Source organism: Euprymna scolopes, chromosome 2, assembly GCF_053919585.1.
Source record: "Euprymna scolopes isolate OS-2025 chromosome 2, ASM5391958v1, whole genome shotgun sequence".
NCBI classification, from domain to species: Eukaryota; Metazoa; Mollusca; class Cephalopoda; order Sepiida; family Sepiolidae; genus Euprymna; species Euprymna scolopes.
The window spans coordinates 83,265,754-83,290,390 of record NC_136483.1 but is presented as its reverse complement, the minus strand read 5'-3'; the positions used below and the strand labels follow the sequence as shown (position 1 = coordinate 83,290,390).

Here is a 24,637-nt window from a genome sequence, read left to right as displayed (position 1 = left end):
GCTTTTGTTTGTGCAGCACATGAGCAGGCATTAGGAACACGATTGTTAAAAAAAGTGGTTCTAGGAGAGGAAGTTGCTGCAGAATGCCGGGTTTGTGGTAAGACCTCAGAGTCAATTGCGCACCTTGCAGCAAGGTGTAGTGGATTAGCCCAGAGAGAGTACCACAAAAGACACGATCGCATGGGACTCCGGATATATTGGGAGGTCTGTAAGAAGGTTGGGGTGAAGTGTGCTGGAAAGTGTGCTGTGAAGTTGGCACATAATTGTCCGGATTTGGTCGTCATTGACAAGGTCTAAAAAAACTGGCAGATTGTAGACTTCTCAGTACCCTGGGACAGGAATGTGAGAGAGAAAGAGAACGAGAAGTGGAGCAATTATGCTCCATTGGCCTTGAAGATAAGGCGTATACACGGGGTTAAAACACAAATAATCCGTAGTAGGTACGCTAGGAGTAGTATCAATCATCTGGAAGGACAATTGAAAAAAAAAACCCTACGAATCCCCGATGTTGTAGGCGGCCTCCAGACTTCAGCTATTGTAGGCACCTCCAACATCCTTAGGTAAACCCTTGATCGTTGAAGCTCCTGATTCGGAGACAGGGTTGACGGAAATCCTCTGGAAATGAATTCCATCCCTTTCCAGGGAGACGCTGATAAACGAAATCAGAATTATTATTATTATTATTATTATTATTATTAATAATATTATTATTAATATTACTATGATTACTATGATTACTATTATTATTATTATTATTATTATTATTATTATTATTATTATTATTATTATTATTATTATTATTCACTAGGAGTTTTCACACACTTCAGCATCAGAGATTACTCACTGACTACAAATCTGACTGACAATACATCTTCCCAGATTTTCAATACTCTCCACATCTTTCGATGAGCTTTGTAAATGAATTCGACTTATCATAATAGCCATTTACTATTGCTTGCTTGCTGACAGCGACCATCGGTCTTAACTGGGATTTGAGTGGCAATAAGCCTCCCTCCAAGGTCCTAGTCCTCTTCTCACTCATCGAGTGGAGGTCTGGTTAGTGTTCTCACCAGCAAATTCTAGCGTTGCTACAAATATAATTTGCTGATTTCTTTCTGTCAATAGCATTCTTTAAAACTCCGCGGAATGAGGACTTTGTAAATTGTTTTTTGGAGTATTCAGTCGAACACTAAATTTGATTGTAAATTTCAACTTACACATTTAATTTTCTTATATATATATTGGCTCGAAGGCTAACAATTACATTTAGTCGCTACAAACAGCCATCTGTTTCTGTTAATTAGACTTTGTGAGGCGACTTTGAACCATTCGATGCTATCGTCAGATGGCTATTTGTAGCGACCAAATGTAACTGTTTACCTTCGGATGAATAATAAAAAATATTTTGCTCTTGTAATCGAGCACTATCTAACACCCCCGTTAGTCACTACTTTTGAACATCTCAAGCCGGGATATATATATATATATATATATATATATATATATATATATATATATATATATATATATATATAAAGCTGAATGTGTGTCTGGTCACGAATAGGCTCATATATATATATATATATATATATATATATATATATATATATATATATATATAAAAACTGATTACATATAATGATAGAAGATGTATCGAGACACAGGAATGGGTATGTTTGATCTGGCAGAACGGTGGTTCATTAAAATTGTGGGGTCTGCGTTCGCGCCTGATCAACAAAGTATGGAAATAAAAAATTAAAAAAAAACGTTTACAAGTTTTTTTGGTATAGATGTACATAAGACTACTTTGATAAGTATCTTTTAACTTAAATAGGGATGGTATGATAAAATTGCGGGGTCTGCGTTCGCGCCTGGCCTCCATGGAATGGAAATAGGGACAAACTTTAATAAAGACTTTTCATATCTATCTGCGTAAGTATAATTTGATAATTATGTTTCAGTTTGAAGAAATATGGTATAATAAAATTATGGGGTGTTCGTTCGTAGCTGACCTCCATAGAATGGAAATATGTCACAAAGTTTAACAAAGGGTTTTAATATAGATCAACATAATATTGTGATAAGTGTTTCAGTGTGAACAGGTATGGTATAATAAATTACGGGGTTTATCCATTTTATTTTTACTTTCACCATATTTTGCTTTGCTTTTGATACCCCCAAATTCAAAGCTATCTCTTTACAACCCTTCCTTTTCATAACGTATCATCTATATATATAAAAGCGAAAATGTATGTATGTATGTATGCTTTTCCTCGAAAAAGGCTTCTTTCAGATAAGCGCTCGCTCGCTTCACAACTTCTTAAAACTTTTTATATCATCTATAAATTCTAATATCTCACACTTAACCACGGAGCTCGCCTGTCTATTTAATTTTATTGACTTTCAAACGTTAATTATTCGACATTTCCCACATCGGCACGCGTTACATTCGGTTTTCGGTAAAAACAAAAAGCGAAACTCGACTAATTACTGGCCGAAAGCCAGTGGTCTCTAGAGAGCTAAGTAACGTTTGGCCAATGTCGACTTCGTCATATCAGACGGTAGCTTTCATTTCGAGACGAGACGCCCCCCCCCCCTAATAAACAGGGAGCGGGTTTTTAAAAACAAACAAACCGATTTATTGACCTCATTAAAAACTGTCCCGCACAAAATGCTAACTGCTGAATACCTATCGCCGTCACGTCAATCAAAAACGTGCACCTGTTTTTTTTCACACAGTACTATTTTCCAACTGCGCGTCAAGGCTTCGTTTTTTTTTTCACGGGCACCTGTTTTTTTTCACATTTCGGATTTTTTTCACACACACCTACAAACACCCGGGCAACGCCGGGTACCCCTCGCTAGTACTTTCATGAATCAGATTCCATTTTCTGTAGGCTGTTTTTGAACCCAATCAACGACGGGTACTTTTGCTAGTATATATATATATATATATATATATATATATATATATATATATATATATATATATATATCCCAGCTTGAGATGTTCATATATATATGTATATATATATGTATATATATGTATACATATATGCATACATACATGCATACATATATATATATATATATATATATATATATATATATATATATATCCCAGCTTTAGATGTTCATACATATATATGTATATATATATATATGTATATATATATGTATACATATATGTATACATACATATATATATATATATATCCCAGCTTGAGATGTTCATATATATATATATATATATATATGTATATATATGTATACATATATGCATACATACATACATACATACATATATATATATCCCAGCTTGAGATGTTTATATGTATATATATATGTATATATATGTATACATATATGCATACATACATACATACATACATATATATATATATATATATATCCCAGCTTGAGATGTTCATATATATATGTGTATATATATGTATATATATGTATACATACATACATACATACATACATACATATATATATAATATATATATATATATATATATATATATATATATATATATATATATATATATATATATATACTCCTTTGAGTTCCAAATATCGAATTTTATCAGTTGGTCATTATTACTATTCAATATAATATTGTTTCGTATTGTGACTAAAAAGTCTGCAAAATTAAGTTAGTGCTGCATATTTAGTCACGTACGCACCAGATGTTTACCTTAAGAAAACATATATAGAGAGATAGAGATAGATAGATGGTAGCACTGAATGATTTCATATAGTTTTTACAGCTGTCGAGCTAATCATCTATGCACTAAATGTCGGCCGTAAATTGACTCCGTTCGCATATTTTATTTATTTATTTGTACTGGTTTCCAACTGATTGCATTCGAGTTTATGACGCGGACATTTTCACAGTTCTGTCTCATTTTTTGCATGTTGTCCTTTTTTACAGTTCGCCAAGCAAATCAAACGATGCAATTAACGCTTGGGAAGTCTCGCCTTTTCAGTAAAACCAATGCGATTCGCCTTAGCAGAAAATCACATAAAATAATAATAACAACAACAACAAAAAACGTCTGTGATACTAAAATCGATCCCTTCGATCACTTTCTTGATTATCACATTCAGAGACAAAAAAAAATAAATAAAATAAAAACCCTGGAAGGCATGACAGGAGAAATCAATTACGAAGATCAATTCGAAAATGGCGATGGAGGGAAGTTTCTCTCATTTTAACGACCCTCCGACATTTTGAATTTTGACGAGTTTATTTCTGTCATGGAGCGTGATTTCATGAGAAACATGAGTTCTTGATGATTTGTTTTTTCGCATTTTTTCATCTGTTTTTGTGAAGAAAAAAAAAACTCGGATGGGTTAGGTTGGTCAGAGTATTTGTATCTTTTCGTTTAAGACTGTAAATGTTTATTTTTATGTATAAAAAAACTACAAAGAAAAATACTTTATTTGACTAATCTATATACTTTTTCATATCAAGTTTATGATTCTTATAAAGCTCTGTGTGAAAATATATGTATATATATATATATATATATAATATTTTATACGACGGATGAAAAGGGTTGTGTCTGATTGTAAAAAAAAAAAACATTAAAAATATTGTAATTGATTTTATGCATATAATTATTACTTAAAAATATCACCATGATTAATTTATTACTTTTTCATTACGGTCATTAAAACATCATTCATATTTTCTACAATATTCTCATCCGTGTTGACCCGAAAACGATATTCTTTAGTCAACAGAAAGGAAGCTAACTTCTATCTTGATAATGTCTTTCCTAACACAGCACCACAGACCAAAGATCTAGAAGAATCGGTTGAGACATCTTGTCTGACCTAGCTTTCTCAAATTATCACTTTTTTCAAGGATTACAAAACGATTTAGATGCCTTAGTTGAACGAAAAGAAAAGAGATCAAACATAGGTTAGATTCATATTTCATATAAAAAACCAAGGGATTTTACAAGCGACTTTGGCAGATGAAATCAAGCTATAGAATGCAAAAGTGGTTATTGTTTGGAATCAAGATTTTCAAAAACCAAACAGTTTTCCAATTTTGAGATGTAATTTTAAATCAGCAAAAAATAGTTACACCGACGTAATATTATGTTTGATTTGATAATAAAAGTACAAACAAAACATTCTTTAACTTTTTTTAAATGATGTTATTTCCATTATTATACATAATAGTCTGCTGATTTGATTCCATTCGGTTTCTGAGAAGCTGATTAAAATGTCATACTAGCAGCTATCGCGGAGTTGTTCGTGAGTTAATTAGGACCTTCTATACTTCTGCCTCCAGCTATAATATATATATATATATATATATATATATATATATATATATATATATATATATATATATATATAGTGCCAAATATCAAGTTTTCTCAGTTGGTCAGTTATTGCCTTTCAAAAGGTAACCATTACAATATTATTACGTTCGCGACTAACAAGTATGCAAAAATGTCTTTGCTGCCTTTTAATCACTTACTCATCAAAAAGGCATTTATTGGGCTCAGATTTTTTTTCAAAATTTATATAATTTTTTAAACATAAAAATAAACTATTTAATTATGAATTTTTTTCAATCCATTACAATTGGTATATACAAACTGAGTAACGCTTCAAGTAAATAATTAACACACAGACACACACACACACACACACACACAACACACACACACACACACACAAATATATATATATGTATGTGTGTTAGTGTTATTACAATAGAAAAATGTGAGCATGAAAAGTAATATTGTTAAGCTTACACATATAAAAGTAAAGGACTAGTTGTTAAAACTGAAAAAGAAAATGACAAGCTATTCTAGTAAGAAAATATAATATATTTATAACTTAACATATTGCAGTATAAAGAATTGATTATATAATGTTATAAGATGAATTTAAAAAAAAATCTTAATGCTGCACTATTTTAAGTTATAAATTTATATTTTTTACTAGAATGTATTGTCCTTTTCTTTTCCAGTTTTAACAATTAGTCCTTTACTTTTCCATGTTTAAGCTTAACCATATTACTCTTCAGGCTCGCAGTTTTCTATTGTAATCTATGATTTTCCAGGCTTCCAATAAATTCACTTGTTCTTTGTTTTATTTCAGTCTTATTTTTTTGCTCCATAAACACATATGTAATAACAACGTACGGCACTCGTCTGCTTTCAATAAAATCCCCAAATGATCTTTCTTCCATGCTTTCATTCTCTGTTTCACTTGTTACTTCTCTTTTCGAATTAGTAGCAACAGCAGTCGCTGAAGCGACGTGGTTGCTATGGAAACCAGTCATAAAAGCGTCGCTCACCTCCTTACATATTTTTACGATTTTGGACACCAGAAAATTCATCATAACTTTTGTTTTACTGAACGAAAATTGAATTTTTTTTACAATATAGCTGAGAAGGTGATCTATGAATTGTAATAATTGTTTGAAATTTGGTCGAAAAATTAGTGAGCAGTGAAACTTTAAATCAGTTCTAAATGACTAAAACTACCGCTTAACCATATATTCAAATACGGTAGTGCCTGAATAATAATTACGTACATAATTATTTACTTTACCAAGCATGTGGAAAATCTTAACAGCACAACTAAGAGAACATATCTACCACTCCCTTAATAATTGTAGACTACTTCCCGAGAAACAGAAAGGACGCTAGAATGTGAAAAAGAAAGACCCACAAACATCGGAACATTACGAAAGAGGTACAAACCAGAAAAAAATATAACTCTAACCATGGCATGCATCTACTGTAAAAAAGCTTACGACGGTATCCATGAAGCATGAATAATGGAATGATTGAGGATGTACAAAATATCAAACAAGATTATCAATTTGATTAAAAAGCAGTGGGAATATGAAACTGACGGTTGAAGAAAAATACCTAACAATAGTAAGAATAAAGAAAGGCTTATTCCAAGGAGATTTTCTATCTCCGATGCTGATCATCTCAACTAATATGCCACAATGTACTCGGAAAATGTGATGCCGAATACAAGTTTACTAATACAGAAAAAAGATCAAAACCGCGTCATGTATGTAGACGATCTGGAGCTATTTGTGAATAGTAAAAGTAAACTGGAAAAGGTGATAAAAACAATTAGAATCTTCAGGCAGAACATTCAAACGGAATTCTAAATGAGAAAGTGTGCACTGCTCGAGATAAAAGGGAAAAACTGAAGACAGCGTTGCGTATCGAACTACGCAAACAAAGGAAGATGAGGAAACTATGCAAACATGATATCTACAAATATATGGGAGTTTTGGAAGCAGGCACTATCAAGTCATGAGAAATCAAAGAGAAGACTGGAAATGTATACCTGAAAAAAACAAGAAAACTTCTAGAAATTTAATTAACGGAATAATCACCTGGGCATTATCGCTAGTAAGATATTCTATACGATTCATAGGCTGGACCAAAAAAAAGTATAAATAACTGATGCATCTTGACCAAAGCTATAGAAAATTATTGACTCTAAACAATGCACTATATTCAAATGATAATACTGATCGATTCTACGTTAAAAAGAAGACAAAGGAAGAGGACTAGTAAGTATAGAAAACTGTGACAGACAAACAAATAAACAAAAATTAAAAACCATACGTAACAAAGAAAGACTAGTCACCGTAGCAAGAGGCAAACCATATCCAAGCTAAATAAGACAAAATCCAGGAAAACAACAAATATTGGCCATGTGAACAAAGAGTCGAAACGGTAAACCAAATAAGCCAATGCAACGAACTAGCTTCAAAGAAATACAAGATGATACATTGGAGAAGCTTATTGCCACCCAACTTCTAGAGAAGACCACTGACCGATGCTAGTGAGTAATCAATGAGGAATGGCTGTTACGATAACGCACAATCATTTGTAATGGTGATCGAAAGAGACGAGGTTACTGTAAATTTAGGGGGACTTGTTGTCACTCAAACTCCAGGGAACACCGTCGGTTATTGTCAGTGAGTAATTAATAATGATGACCTGTGTAAGAACTCCTAGTCAGTTGATAACAATGTGAACGATAGTACTAAACGTATGAATCGAAACACATTTGCTTATATTAGATCCGCTGCAAATAAAATTTAACTAAGAATTTCCGCACATGTTAATTCTTTCAATAATTATAGAAATTCTAATAATCTGAATTTTTTTAGATGAAGATTGATTGTTCATATTGTAACATTTCGGAGGGAGAGGAGGTTTTCTGTCTTTGTTGATTATTATAATAATATTATTACGTACGTGTGTCTCTTATTAATCATGTATGTATGTATGTATGTATGTATGTGTGCTGTGATCATCTGTCTATGTATGCATGACTATAGATGTGGCCGTGTCACCTCTAGTGTGTGCATATGTATTGCGATAAAGTCACAATACCTTTTTTTTTTCTTGGTCTTCTGATCAATTTTTCCCGTCACTGGTCGATGCTGAAAAGGAACATTTGACGAAAAAATAACGCCGATCTTCTGGCATGGATTCTTTATTCGTCTAACGAGAGAACGGGTGGGGTGGGGGGGATCGGAAGCTAAACTGCTGGTCCGCTTTATCCAGCTAGACTGCTCCTGCATGTGAACGAAAATATATTTTTCTCTCTTTCTTTTTCATGCATCGTTTCCTTCACACAAACTGAATGACCTCCCAGTTGTCACCGCTGACCCTAGATACCGCGTTTGACATACTCCAACTTTAACCTCTTGAACTCTTTCTACACTAACCAACTTACAACTTACAATTTCCAATATCCCGGCATAACCTTGGATATATTATATATCAGTATTATTTAGATTTTTCGGACTACCGTTGACATCTTGAGTGTTGTTTTTACAACGTTTTGGTCGATCTAACCGCCGACATTCTTCAGGTGTATTTTGTCGAACTCGGCAATCTGCACGGAATTTCGAAGCAAACTTTTTATTTAATCCACAGGAACAAAATGTTCTCGTTTCGTCAGCCATGCTTGGGTAGAAATCCTACGCAATTCTATTCTGAGTGTGAACCGCACTGAGGATTGAACCTTCAACATCCAGAAGAGTGTAACTGATAAGTGAATTTCACAAAGTACTCTATCCTCTACGCCACGTTCTTGGAAATTCCGTGCAATTTCCGCCGTTCGGCAGAAAAATTTGCCGCGTTCGATAGAAAGATTCCCGAGTTCGACAAGATACAGCTGAAGATGGTAGAAGATTACATCGACCGAAAAGTGAAAATCACACTCAAGATGAGAACAGTAGACCGAAGAATCCAAATAAAACACGTTAATAACAACACCACTAGCTGAACATATTTGGAACTTAAAAAGTAGACAAATCGACGGGGAACAACAACAACAACAACAACAAAAAGATTATACTAATACGTGATTCAAAATGTTCAACCAAATGTCTCGGACAGATATAAATAAACAGGACAGTAGGCATGTAGATTTTTGCATTTTATTATCTTAGTTTTAAATTTGTTGAACAATGTTATACATTTATATATATACATGAAGCATACGCGGATACTTTACGATATCTATTTTGGATTTTACTCGGACAAAGTACAAATCCACGTAAAGAAAGAAACGATTCAAATTCGTATAGGAGTTTTAAACAGAAGAGATTTCAGAAATACACGCGATCGAAAATAATACACGGATTTTTACCACGTTATATATATATATATATATATATATATATATATATATATATATACGTATATATATATATCATGAAATAGTGCGCAAATAATGATGATTCACTGATTCATGGGAAAGAAGAAGAAGAAGAAGAAGAAGAAGAAAAAGAGAGACCAATCATGAAGGAGAGTTTGATTCTAGGAAAAGGAAAAATTGTAATATCAGATCGTTGAACCGTAAAGAGAAATTTAAAAATGTCGAACTAACCTGGTTAAATGAAAACGGCCACTTTGAAATTTTGGTAATTGTTCGCTTTTGACATCTGAAATGAGAGGAGAGATGTTGAAAAAAAGGTTGGCAGATTTTGTTCGTTTAAATTGACTTTAATAAACTCCATTGTCAGATGAAAGAGAAAATGATTGCCATCAAATTATTGGGCATGAATACATGAACATACGAGAAGAATGTCTTAGATTTAAGATTTGCTGATTTTTCTTTTGAATATGCATTCAACAACAACAACAACAACAACAATTCTACATCTTTTATATCTAATATAAAAGATGGAGAATACCCAAAAATATAAGCACCACACAGTGAGGACGATATATATATTTTCTAGCAATGCATGGACGTGATTATATATATATATATATATATATATATATATATATATATATATATATATATATAGATCCCTCGCGAAACATTGTTTCATGGTAGACAACTGCTGATCCCTTAAATAATATTGGGAATATTGTGAATTCGAGAAAGCAAGTTGATGCATTGATTGCAGGTGATTAAAAGACTTACTGACTAAATAGTTTTCCAACGAATGATAAAAAAGATAAAAATAAGTTTTTTGTTATATAACTTTAAAGTTTAAAAAACTTCCAAGACTCTCTCTCTCTCTCTCTCTCTCCCTCTCTCTCTCTCTCTCTCTCTATATATATATATATATGTATATATACACACACAATATGAGAATTAAAAGTTAAATACAGTTTTATTATATAATCAGATCAATAAAGAAAAAGAAAAGGATAAAGAGCCATCGCATGAATTCTTGTCAACGGCTCATTACAAAGTGGTATTCTCTATACTCGCCGGATGCCATTTCACGGACTTCAGTTGGAATATCCTACAAAGTTTGGACTATTTTCTGTTTTATTATCTCTCTCTCTCTCTCTCTCTCCCTCTCCCTCTCTTTCTTACTACTTGTTATATGTACTTTTGTTTCTATCTACATTTCTCTCCTTATCTTATTCTCTACTCACCATTATGTATCCCCATTTTTTCTAACTACCGCTTTAACATATTTTCTACTGCTCCATACTTCGAGATTTGCAATCTGATTTCGAAATAAATATCCTTAAGCCAGTGTTTTTGCCATTTCTCCTCTTCTGATGTATTAGCCCAAAATGCCATAATCTAAAGAGGTTCTTTTTTCCCTTTCCTTACTGATCTGATGATATAATAAAGTTTTATTTAACTTTGAATTTTCATCTTCTAATTATTGTATTAATCGTTCCTTTTAACCACGTAGAGATTTTACTATCCTGGTAAGTTTGTTTTGCTTTTTGTATCTTTATCAATTCCATTTTTTATTATTACTACATATATACATTTATATATATATATTATAATAGAGTCGTATTACTGTTTGTTTGTTTGTTCCAAATATACGTTATGTATGACGGCATAACAGATACGTCATATATGACGTATAATGTTACGATCTGGAAAAATTAGACGTCATATATGATGTTATAGCAGAAAATGGTTGGTTCAACAGATTTCGATGATGATAAAAGTATTGAGCGCATATAAACTTTCGTTGACCTCATTCAATCCCGGGCTACGTCGAGTCTCACTACCAGTATATATACACTTTTTTTTTGTGGTTGGGGCATTCCTATGAATATCACTTTTTAGTTAATGATTTCATGTCTTTTGGATTTTCATCCTTCTTAACTATAATACTTTTTTTCTATTATTTTATCTATTTGTGGCAATTTATAATGTATCTGTTTGTCTATGATGAGTTGTATGATGGCACAATAGACCATATTTTCCACTACCACAACGAAACACGTGTAAGGAATTTATAGAATAAAATATACGCATTTGCATATGAGTAAAATGATTTAAAAATAAAAATAAACAATGCTTATGAGTATGGACTAGTTAACACATCAGTGTATGCGCTCTGAAGGCCAATATATATGTTCATTGAGCTTACTATTTGTAAGAATTTGGATTATATTAGTAGGAATATGTACTAAAATTATATTTTTATATGAGCTCAATGTATATATATATATATATATATATATATATATATATATATATATATGCATGTATATGAAACCTTTACATAACTATGAAGCGAAACAAATCCTACAATGAATGTTATTTCGCTCACCTTGCATCTACGCAGGGAATATTTATATTTTATTACTCAACGTGATAAAAGCACCTTATTCAATTTATAGCTGAGTACAAACGAAAGTGGATCGATAAATAAAAGTATAAATCAATCAATAAATATTCAAACAATAAGTACACGAAAAAAGAATACGAAACAAAGAATACATAAAAACTTAAAACCATTCTTGGCGCGATTCTGTAGTTATTACTTTTTCAGTCGACAATGGAAGTGGTTGTCACGTTGAGATGATAAAAAAATGACGTCACTCTATGAAATATCGACCGCCGCTTCATCGATCTGACTCGAATAAAAGTGGTTAATTAATGGATTCGCTAAATGCACCGTGATGAACAAATTGAGTGTGAGCAATGGAAGAAGATTGAGTGGGAAAGGAGACACAACATTTTGATAGAACATATACTGCATTAGTTACAAAGATGGCCGCCAATAGAAGCGGGAAAATTGTGTATGTTTAGTAAATAATGATCTTCACCGAAAAATATGACGATATGTTAATGTTCAGTGGGGAACAAGTATGCATGCCATCCCATTAATCCTATAGATTTAAAATCCTGGATAGGAAACTTAATATGGTATATATATATATATATATATATATATATATATATATATATATATATATATATATATATACATGCACATACACATACACATACATATATATATACACATACAAACATATATATATATATATATATATATATATATATATACATATATACATACAGATGCACATATATCCAGTAACATAAATTCTATGCATTTTAGTCTGACGAATCCTTACGAAGATAAAACGCGGAAAATTCTGTATAGTCTTATTGCCATGTATATTTTCATAACTTACTACCTAGCTGTACTCAAGTATTGAGCATTGTTGAAGTAAATACTTAAAATCTATACATAAAACATATTTCCTTACAAACTTTCATCTGGATGCATGAAATAATAATAATAATAATAATAATAATAATAATAATAATAATAATAATAATAATAATAATCTTAGCTTACTTAATAATAGTGAGATTTCCAGGCAGAAATAAGAGATGATGAATTAAATTTGCTGAATAGACTGAAAGAATTAATGGGAAGTAGTGAAAAAGGAAGGATTTTCAAATGTTGAGACCAGACAAATTTAAGGAACGCGACAAATAAAGTGAACATGGTAATGAATAAGGTGTCACTGGGGAACGTAACAGATGCCAGAGACATTTTGTAGACAGGTGCTGTATTGGTTGGTGAGATGGTAAGGGCGAAAAAAAAATTAAGGAAAGATCTAAGTCGAACTCAGGCATGGTTCAAATGATAGTGGAAAAAATGCAAACAAGGAGAAAAAGAGCTGGATAGGGTTTATACTACTATGGAAGAGATAAACCAGCAGGTTATGGCAAAAGCTTCTAAGAGTAAGATGTATAATAACAGAATTCAGTAGTTTAACGGCAACAAATTATTCAAAACAAACCAGTCAATGTTCTTTAGAAATCTGGAAGGAGGTGAAACCAAAACAGTGGCCTCTAACCCTCAAGAAGATAAAAATTTTTGGTCAAGTTCATGGTCAAGAGAGACTTCCCACAAGGTTGATGCTAACGATTTGACATTGCCATAGGGAGAGATAATAATGTCGCCAAAGCATTGCCTGAGAAGCTCCATGGTATCTCTCGCAATATATTCCGTTGCTCCATCTTGTTGGAACCATAATCTAGGCCTATTTTGAATTTGTGGGCGCAGTAAGTCTGTAAGCATAGTCCGGTATTCTTCACCAATAACAGTGATAGCATTTTCGTCTGGATCCTCAGAAAAATAAGGTCCAGTAATCTTCTGCCCCGTTACTGCACACCATATAGTGAAATTTATGGGGTGCAACTACTCTTGATGAATTGCCCTTAGATTTTCAGAGCCCCCAAAATCTGTAATTATGTTTGTTAACGAATCTATTTAAATTAAAATGGGCTTCATCTGACATAATCAACCATTGCCGAAAATTGGGGCCATTTTGGACAAGTTCTTGCATTTGAACTGCATATTGAACCCTTGTTTGAAAATCTGCAGGCTTCAAGTATTGAAGAAGTTGCACTATATAAGGAAAGATATTTAAACTGTGCAGAATATTGTGCAGTGAGCTTCGACATATCCCAAGTTGTGTGGAACGTCGTCGAATCGATGGTTCAGGATGCTGCTCCACGGTCTCTCGCACTCTTTCCCTATTTTCATTTGTGATGACGTTTCGAGGGCTGCCAGCTCCCAGAAGATCAAGTGCAGCTCTTTGGTCCTTAAATGTTTTGAATTGTGTTGTGCTTTGGGCTATCTTTTACATGAAAATACCGTCGATAAACTCTTTAAATCAAAACAATTGACCCCTGAATTTGAGAAAACAATTTCACTACTCGCGTACATTGTTTAATGCTAATTATGAATTTACAAAATATTATTTGTAAAATATCTGAAATAGAGAAAAAAATAATCATTAATAGTAAAAGGAGAAAGATTTTCAACCCTTCAGTGACGTTTTGGACACCCTGTACATATAAAATTCAGATCAGCTTGCTTGCTTGCTTGTGCCATTGACATCCGGTTTGCAACTTTTGGATTAAAAAAAATTGGTCTTCTAACTATTTCATGGCCGCCCTATGTTAAGTCGGATATTGAATACCACTACTGCTATTCAAGGCATACTCAAGGTTAACAATACATTTATTTGAAATTATGATTATATTTTATTTTGTAATATAGAAGATATCCACTTGATCATGGCCGACCTGTCTTAAGTCTGATATTGAAAGACACTGCTGCGATTTTAGGCATACACAAGGTCATATGTATATTTCCCATGAATTATTATTGTATTTTATTTTGTACTGTAGAAGATAGCCACTTGGTTAGGGTCACCCTGTCTTAAATCAGATATTGAAAGCCAATGCAGCTATTTAAGGTATACACATGGTTAACAACATCTATATATTATAATATATAACCCAGATCAGCGTGATTGCTTTCTTGTGAGGATAGAAATCGTCTTTCCGGTTTGCGAGTTCGTGTTTCGAAAATTCGTCTTCTTACCTATTTCTTATCATAAAACGAAGAGAAAATTATAAACGAAGAAAAAAAAAAAAGAAACAGTCGCTAGTGGGTATAGTTTCAAAACGAATTATTTTGGTCTAAATAATGTTTTTTTTTGTTTAAACAAAAATAACTACTTGAAGCATTTGACTGATAATTAAATTCGGTCATCTTTTTAAACGTGTATCGCAAAAGTAATAAAAAAACAAATACGTTGACTAGCGTCCTTCTTCCACTTATAAAAAACTAGTTTCCCTGGTGTTTAAAGGTGTGTGTTGAGCAAAAAAAAAAAAAAAAAAAGGAGATAGTAGACAGACAGGCTCGAACCCGTACCGCGAAGGAGGAAAAGAACGTAAAAAATAGGTGACGTGTTTGCTGTTGCACCCATCGCCAAACTGGAAGTGACATGGGTTTAAATTAAGATTAGAAAATTGAAAAGAGGCGATGACTTTCGAAAATATCGGCGAAAAAAGCGAACCCCTCCCTCTAGAAAAGTGCCTAATATAAGATGAAGGAATTAATACTTTTAGCCATTTTTTCAATATTTGTCGTCCGAAGAGTCGAGCTTCAAAATGATACTGATCTTGTGAAAATCTGTCGCTTCTGTCGAAAGTTTTGCGACACATACATACATACATACATACATACATACATACATATATTTAAACAGGCAAGTGAGATTTATATCATAGAATATGATGCTGATTCTGTAGAAGGAGCCTACTTTTATCTAAATATTGCATGTGTGTGTGAAGAATATTTTTTTATCTATAATAACACTTTAGAATGACCGAAAAAATAAGTTTTTTTTTGTTTCGTATTTAAAAAATAAACAGTATAAAATAAAAATTTATAATCAATTTTAATCTATATTTTAATAATTTATCTAACACAAAAGAGAAGTCATTATTATATAAAATGAGTCACCGCTTACCCAAGCCAAAAGCCACACAAGGATGAGGGTTATATGAGATAACTAACTTTTTCCGGGCGTAAAATACGCTTGAATATGATATTTTAATTCGTCCAGATTTTGTATATATTATTATAGAGTCGTGATTTGAAAAGTAAAAAAAAAAGTATTAAGGTACCATCAGTTAGGATCGAAATCGAATACCTTGCATTCAAAGCCGGCGAGTTTACCACTATACCAACGTGACACGCATACAAACGGATTAAAAATTAAAAATAAATTATGATGAATGTATAAAATGTTTAACGATTTTTTCAATTATGACTCATTTTTAATCTATTGAAACAATTTTAACCAGCTAAAGACCCATAAAAGAACGGTCCGTAAAAATCCAATCATTTGAGGCTCCTAATACGGCTCTGCAACTTTTAGTTTGAAAACATGGAGACAGACAAAACGACAGACAGAAAGACAGACAGACAGACAGACAGACATATATCTGTTTCTATATTAGATTTTGATAAATATTTGCGACCTATTTGCGTTTTACTTAAATTTTTTTTACAATAAAGACAGACGAAAATTGCTTCTTCTTTGAAAAGAAATACTTTTATAACTTAATTGTTACAGTGTTACTATTTATTCATTAATTTATTAATTGAAGAACAAATTATAAAACTGTGTTTGATTCAGATTCTTTAGGAGGTTTTTACTGAAATAAGATATAGAAAATTTACTCTTTCTATATTAAAGAGGCGTTATAATATAAAATTAAACACCGCTTATATAGACCAAAAGCCACACGAGATTAAGGAGTAATGAGGACATTTTGCTAAATATTTGTAACCTTAATTTCATTTTACTTATATTTTTACAAAAAAATACAAAAATGTACAAAAAAAATACAAAAAAAGTTTCTTCTTGTAGTTTATACTTAACTATTTTAGATTGAAAGCGCGTGAAGATAATCACACACACATGCTGGTAGTATGATTAAGTTTTACATTGAAATGACTCAGAGTAATCTATCGCTCTATAATTTTTTCATTTGCATATAATTTGGAAAATGTTTTTCTTATGGACTCCCCCCCCAAAAAAAAAACAAAAAAAAACAAACAAAAAGCAATATTTATGCCATATTTTCTCTCGCAAGTGCATAGAATCAAGTTCGAGCAAGCATATTAACAAAAGCATGGGATAAATTATGCCCAGCGCCAAAGGCTTCTGAACTGAAAGAATCAGAGAATACATCTGGTCTCGAAAAAATTCTTGAAACCAAACGGTTACCGACCAACCACGCTGTTCTTAAATCACTTAATGCAAATGATGTTGAAATGTGGGTGCAACAAGATGAGGAAACTACTGATCAATATCCTAAAGGCAGTAATGGTGATGAAAATAGCGACAGCTCCCATTCTCTTGACCCTAATGTAAATAACCAAGAACACTCCGATGAAGCAATATCATGGGATGATGCAGAAAAGTCTATGGAGACGGTTATAAAATTTATAGAAAAAAGTCCTTACTTTAGTGACAACTATGTTTTGCAAGCAATGTCACTCTGAAGAGATATAATCATAAAGAAGCTACAGAGCAAAGAAATTGTAGATTTTCGTGATCGCTTACGGAATACAATGGCAGCGCCCGAGAGCTCAATCGATGAAAATAGAAACTGCAATGAGACTCATTCAATGAATAACTAAAAAACTGTATTTTACATTAATGTATGATTTCTGTAGATGATTACTTAGGTAATAAATACCTAACAAGTAAGTGTAGATTTAATTTATTTTCAATGTTTTCGTTCATGGTAATAATATTTAACAATTCTTACTTGCAATATATCGTAAATTCAACTTAATATATACTTGAAGTATAATATAGCAATGAATTTCATTTACTATTTCTTAATTCTTAGAAAATTAAAGTTAACTGCAGCACATTTTTTTATCACGAAACTTGAACAGCATCCTCTAATTTGAACGGAGTGGATGTTCAAATTATAGGAATTATATTGTATTTAAATCCGTATACTAACCATTCCATACCAAGATATATACTAACCCATCGGGTTACGGATAATCTAGTAATATAATCTATATATGTATGCATATATGTATACACGCACACTAATTAGAGGACTTTTATTAAAAGTAATTGTTGACATTGGATTTGTAGATAACTGGGTTGTAATCAACAGGAAAACAGTTCCGCGGTAATATGTTTCACAGACAGAAAAGAATCTCTTTTCATGGAAATTTCACCTGACGCTAAAACATGAAGGAAAAAAAGGAAAGTCGTTACGGAAGAGGGGCGAGTTCTCATTGTGAATCTCTTACAAGGAAGAACCGGATAGTTGAGCTCAGTCGAACATCCTTGATGGAAATAACGATTTCCGAGGTTTGGAAATTTCATCGCAACTAAAAAATCGATTTAAAATAAGGACACTTTTCCGCTGCCATTAATCTCTAACTGTTTTATTGGATTTCGAATCTCATTTGAACAAGTTAATCTTCTTATCTTCGAGATAGCAAACGGATAGCACCCGACATGGTTTTATGAATCTTGGCCGCTTCACACGAAATATGAATAATGGCCTTTTATTCTGCTGACCTAATTGTAACTCCCGCCATTTATTATACTGGGCGATAATATGCTGAAAATCGAAGATTTCACGATTCTTCTACCGCTCCACTGCTGATGCAATTCTCTACCTATATAAAAGCCAGGTTCGGCCAATGATGGAGTACTGTTGCCAGATCTGGGTAGGAGCTGCTAGAAGCAGCTTATCCTGTCTTGGCAGAGTTCAAAATAGACTTTGTAGCTTAGTGGGAGGGGATGCCCTTTCTTATTCCCTGCAACCTCTTTCCCACAGAAGAGACGTAAGGAGTCTGTCCCTGATTTATCGTTATTTTCATGGCAGGTGCTCATCTGAACTTCAATCTATGGTCTCCCCTCGCCAGACTTTCACGAAAAACACTCGTCTAGCCAGAACCACTATCAACATTTCCCCACACTCTTTATCTGTGCCTACACCTAAACGTAGATTCCATGAACATAGCTTCTTTCTTAGAACTTCACGCCCGTGGAACTCTATTCCGTTTGCCTGCTTTCCAGCTGACTACAATCTGATTGTCTTCAAGTCCAACATGAACAAGTTCTTATTGAACCGTCCCCCTAAGTAATCCAAGTTACAAAATTCGCACTAATGTTTACTACGCTAAAATCACAATGACTAATGTATACCCATTAACCCTTATCCTCGAGTAGCCTCTGGACCTTGATAAGTGGTGACCCCCCATGTAAAAAAAAAAATTTCTGTTCTATGACATACTCATGAGAATAAATACATTTAAATAATCGCTAATGAAATTCCATATTAGTTTCTTACATCAAATCGGTATACTGTTAATAGAGAAAGATTATGAGCCAAACACGAAGAATCCCATTTCTCAAACGTGATAAAATGCAGACATCGAAAAGAAAGTTTGTATTAACAGATACACCAACAAAATAATGTAATCTATATATCTAGAAAAGTGAGAATGTATGTGTGTGTGTGTGTGTGAGGACACTTCTTAACCTACATACTCAACGAATTTTTTATCTACATACTTAAAATTTGGTATATAGGGTATTCAAACATGTGGAAAACGTTTTAACCGGTTTTCATAAAAAAAGTTCCTAAGGGGTCAGAATTGAAAAATTTGTACTTGGGGGTCATCGGGTGCTTATGTTTGTCAACCGTTTCACGACTGCGTAAATATATTTTTGGATTTATTTTATTTGATGAAAATGCTTCGTCGTCTTTGTTAAGAAAATTGCCAAAATGAAGATATTTGCTCCTATCCACCGAAACAAATTAAACTGAAGTTATCGCCTGTAATTATCTTGAGTTCTCTACCTTTAGTACTAAAAAGTAAAAACACACATACTGTACACACTCGCACGCGCGCGCGCGCACACACACACACACACACACGTGTTAAATTGTCCAACTTTAGGCGTGTATGTGTGTATGTGCTTGTTGTTCATGTTTCTCTGCTTTAAATTAATTACGCATTATATTTTGTCCTTGACTTGTAATCAATTAGCGTCAAGTAATAAAACGAACATAAAAATTTCTATTTCACGAAATAATTTAATTACGAAATCGAAGTCAGTAAAATTAATTTCTCTTTCTCCATATACAACACCGTCATTTTATTTTTTATTCCTCAATAACACCGATTAAGTACAGCTAGTATACATATACTTACGCATATATATATATATATATATATATATATATATATATATATATATATACTAGACTACCCGTGACCCGTCGGGTCAGTATGTTATATTAGCTATGGAATTCAAGTATGAGCGTGACACTTGTGATGTAAAGAAAATAGTTTTTTTTGTGACATAACAGAAACATTTCTATGAAAGTATATTAAAATGAAAAAAGAATATAGATAGATTTCTATGAGTCGTTCTGTTAATTATAATTGATTATTTTTGAAAAAAAAATTACAGTTACTGAATTATAAGTGATTGGCCATACTTATAAGTAAATGTGCACTGACCAGATACCATAATACTTATTATAGTTAAATTCAAATTTTGATATATCTGCTTTTTTTACACCGTTCATTTCTGTATTACGTTTAAGTTATTTTAAACCCCACTCCTCCCATGTTAAATAATAATTTCGAAATAATAACGTTAATATTCAAGTGCGCAGGTTATGCGCACATGCGCAACCGGATATCGTAAACCGGAAAGTGGGTTACATACATCGTTACAAGGTCATTTGAGTTTTATAATTATATATATATAAATAACGGCACCAATCTTACTTTCGGAAGAACCCCCCCATCCGCCTTTTCTTTTATATCGTAAGCTTCTTAAAACGTTACTAGCTTAAGTTCAGAATAAAATCACGATTTTCTTTTAACGGTTAATTAAAAAAAAATGTTTTGAACGCTACTAACTGAATTTCTTTCAATACAGTTTGCAATTTGGAGACGGAATTGTTTTTGTTGAGATAAGTGATTTCAATCATGCTTTTTATTTTAGATTTAAAATATTAACAACTCCATTTTATTTCAGAATTTAATTTGTGTATTTCTGTTTTATTAAATGCTAGCTTTTTTTTTTCTAGTCCAATACCGGCTTCCATCTTATCTCGAAATTACTTATAACGGCACCAATCTTACTTTCGGAAGAACCCCCCCATACTAGTGGGTAATTGTTACGGCTTTACCTTATCATTAGCTACAAATAAAAAAAAAAATTCTTCGTTTCTTTTTCTCTCTTAATTTCCCCTCTCTGTCCTGCTCTAAGTAAATCTGACGACCAAGTCCACAAATTTCAAAATTTCATCATGACAAGTTTCAAGAAAAAATACACGATTAAACCCGGTTCTCCAACTTCCAACGTAGACCCCTACTACCATGTCTCCTTCTCCAACATCAGGATCTACGTTCTAACCTTCCAGAGGTTGAAACCCAATTACAGGAGACTAAACCAGACCTTTTATTTTTAAGTGAAACTGGCATTGGACAGGCTATTTCCCTAGAAGAGTTTGCAATTAAAGGATACTCTAACTTGACTTCTAAATCTGACCCCCAAGATCGCCATGGGCATGGAATATGTGCCTATATTAAAGATGGCTTTCCATGTGGTAGGGACGTCTCCAGGGAAGATCCTAACTTACCCTATATGTGCTTCCGGGTTGCTTTAGCTCACACTACGGCATTTTTATTTACTTTCTATCGCCCCCACAACAGCGGAGTTACTACCTTTAAAAGCATATCTGAGAAAATTGACCAAGTCCTATCTGCTTATCCTTCAGCTAACATTCACGTATGTGGAGACTTCAATGTTCACAACGTCGAATGGTTGACCCACTCAAACAAGACCGATGATGAGGGGAGGTTCTGTCATGATTTCTCCATTGCCTATGACCTCACTCAGATTGTTCAGGAACCCACCCGTGTGCCCGACAATGACGGCCAATATGCGAGCCTATTAGACCCTTTTCTCACAACTTGCCCTGAACTATGTTCAGTTTCTGTTCTGTCGCCTCTTGGATCTTCCGACCACTCTGTTGTATCAATTAAGATAAAAATGAAATGTAATAAGTCCCCAGACGTACCTCTCCATCGTACAGTATATCGATACACTAAGGCTGACTGGGATAGCTTCCGTACATTTATAACTGATCTACCTCTGCATTCCATATTTAAAAAAGATGTGTCCTCTATAGTATTAGACCTGACGGAATGGTTAATTGTAGGTATTGATCGTTTCATACCCTCGAAAAAGTTTCAGCAAAAACCTAACAGCCAGCCATGGTTCTCTCCAGAATGTGCTGCTGCCATTGCGCACAGAAATCACTTTTTTCCACTGTTTCCAACGTAATAGATGTATGGAAACTAAAGCCGCTTTCAGGACTGCCAGCAACCATTGTAAGAAAGTAATAAAGAGCGCAAGGTGGTTGTATGCTCAATCTGTTAAGTCCAAAGTAGTTGAGCAGCGGCTTGGTTCCCACCAGTTTTGGCAAATAGCAAACAGAATTCTGAACAGAAGCGTGTGCTCCATCCCAACTATCATCAATGGACCTGAGGTAATCTCGTCAGCATCAGACAAAGCCAAACTCTTTGTCAAGAACTTTGCAGCTAATTCACCTTTTGCGATCAAGGCCACCAACCCCCAATATTTCCTCCTGTATCTGAAAACACACTATGTGATATACGTATATCTGTACGTGATGTTGCCAAGCTAATCAAAAACCTTGATTCCAGTAAAGCAACTGGCCCGGACGGTATTCCAATTATAGTACTCAAAAAACTTCAACCTGAACTAGCGCCCATACTTACAAAACTATTTAAACGTTTTCTTAAGGAGAATAGTTTCCCATCTCCCTGGAAAATTTCATCAGTATGCCCTGTATTTAAGAATTCAGGTGATCGCTCATCTCCCTCTCAGTACAGGCCAATAAGTCTCCTGTGCGTCATGAGTAAGTTGCTGGAATCTGTGTTAAATACAGAAGTAATCAACCATCTCAACAAAAATAACCTTCTTAGTGACACTCAATATGGTTTCCGTTCTGCTAGATCTACAGCAGATGTGCTTACAGTTATATCTCATAGGATTAGCAAATCTCTCGACGGAGGCAACCTTTCTAGGGCAATTGCTCTTGACATATCTAAGGCCTTTGATAGGGTATGGCATAAAGGTTTACTTCATAAGATCTCTAGCTATGGTATAGCTGGAAATGTCTTCTCAATTATTAAATCATTTCTTTCTGATAGGTTCATAAGAGTAGTAGTTGAGGGGCAAAAATCAGAAGCCCACAGTATTAATGCCGGTGTCCCTCAGGGGTCCATCCTGGGCCCAACTCTTTTCCTGATCTACATTAATGATCTTCAAAATCACATCCTTACATCATTTGTAGACATTTATGCTGACGACACTACCATTTATGGTAGCACATCTAAGACAGTAAACGACCAAGTTCTCTCGAATTCTCTCTCCTCTGATCTTGAGCATGTAGTACAATGGGGAAAGGAGTGGCTGGTTACTTTTAATGCATCTAAAACCAAGCTTCTCTCTTTACATCATCAACATTCTGATCCCCATCTGGCATCAATTGAAATGAATGGCTCTCGTCTTCAGGAGGCCTCAAGTTTTGACAAGCTTCTGGGCTTGACTATTACTATTTCTTAAATGGAACACGTACATCAAATCTGTTGCCAAGGCCGCTGGAAAAATGGTGGGATCTTTCTATCGATCCAGTAGATATCTCACTGCTGATGCTATTCTCTATTTATATAATGAGCCAGGTACGTCCAAGGATGGAATACTGTTGCCACATCTGGGCAGGAGCTGCTAGAAAGGACTTGTCCTGCCTTGATAGAGTTCAAATAGACTTCGTAGCCTTGTAGGAGATGTCCTTTTCTCTTCCTTGCAACCTCTATCTCACAGAAGAGATGTTGCGAGTTTGTCTCTGATGTATCGTTATTTTCATGGAAAGTATTCGACTGAGCTTCAATCTATGGTCCCCCTCGCAAAACTTTCACAAGAAACACTCGTCTAGCTGTAAACACTATCAATAATTCCCCCACTCTTTATCCGTGCCTAAATCTAAACGTAGATTCCATGAACAAAGCTTTTTTTATTAGAACTGCACACCTGTGGAATTGTCTTCCGTTTTCCTGCTTTCCGGTTGACTACAATATGGTTGTCTTCAAGTCTAACGTAAATAAGTTCTTGATGAGTCGTTCCATATAAGTTATCAAATTTAACAAATTTTCATTACTAATGATTATTATATTGTCCAATTTCTACTGTACACTCTTTAACCCTTATCCTTGAGTGGCCTCTTGGCCTTGATAATGTGGTGATACCTATGAAAAAAAAGAAAAAGTCCAATGTGAACAAGTTCTAATTGAATCGTCCCCCTAAGTAATCCAAGTTACAAAATTCCCACTGTTTACTATGCTAAAATCACAATGACTAATGTATACCTATTAACCCTTATCCTTGAGTGGCCTCTGGGCCTTGATAAGTGG

General features: G+C 33.6%; 1 protein-coding gene across 4 annotated transcripts in view; it reads right to left on the bottom strand.

Moving 5' to 3' along the window:
- The window catches only part of LOC145293079 (uncharacterized), a 665,443-nt gene that overhangs the window by 323,600 nt on the left and 317,206 nt on the right, over positions 1-24,637 (bottom strand). For all 4 annotated transcript variants that reach the window (XM_080139442.1, XM_080139450.1, XM_080139432.1 and 1 more), the window contains one exon: positions 9,919-9,973. The gene's annotated coding sequence lies outside the window, so the exon portion shown is untranslated. The remainder of the gene's footprint in view (positions 1-9,918; positions 9,974-24,637) is intronic.